An 805-nucleotide genomic window follows, 5' to 3' on the forward strand; every position below is an offset into this window, starting at 1 on the left:
AGTTGACAACTACAGAAATTAAATTAGATGATGAGTTGCAAGCATTGTTATTGTTGAGTTCCTTACCTGATAATTGGGAAGTCCTTGTTGTGACGTTGACCAATTCAGCTCCAAGTGAAAAGTTGAAAATATCAACAGTTAAAGAGAGCATGTTGAATGAAGAAGCTCGAAGAAAGCAACGTGGTTTGATTGGTTCTTCCTCAAAGTCAGAAGCACTAGTTACAGAGTCACAGGGGAGAAGTCAATCTGGAAACTTCCATAGACGCGACAACTCTGAAAGTCGTAGCAAGTCAAGAAGCAAGTCGAGGACTAGAAAGGAAGTGATATGCTATCATTGTGGCAAATCGGGTCACATAAAAAGAAATTGCAGGTTCCTTAAGAGAGATCAATCAAGGGAAATAGATGAAGACAAAGAAAAGAAAAATGATAAAGATACAACAGCAGTTGCATCTGTTAATAATGTCTACATTGTTTGTGATGATAATTCCATAAACCTTGCATGTCAGGATTCAACTTGAATTATTGATTCGGGTGCCTCATATCATGTTACTCCTAGGCGTGATTTCTTCTCATCTTACAGTGCTGGTGATTTTGGCATGGTAAAAATGGGAGATGAAGGAGTATGTAAAATTATCGGTATGGGAGATGTTTGGGTTGAAACTGGGATTGGTTGCAAGCTTCAATTGAAGAATGTTAGACACGTTCCTGGTATTCGTCTCAATTTGATTTCGGTGAAAGCCTTGGATATTGATGGTTATCACACTCTCTTTGGTGGTGGTGGTATATGTAAAATCACTAAAGGGTC

The sequence above is a fragment of the Cicer arietinum genome, chromosome 5 (assembly GCF_000331145.2).
Source record: "Cicer arietinum cultivar CDC Frontier isolate Library 1 chromosome 5, Cicar.CDCFrontier_v2.0, whole genome shotgun sequence".
Classification (NCBI taxonomy): domain Eukaryota; kingdom Viridiplantae; phylum Streptophyta; class Magnoliopsida; order Fabales; family Fabaceae; genus Cicer; species Cicer arietinum.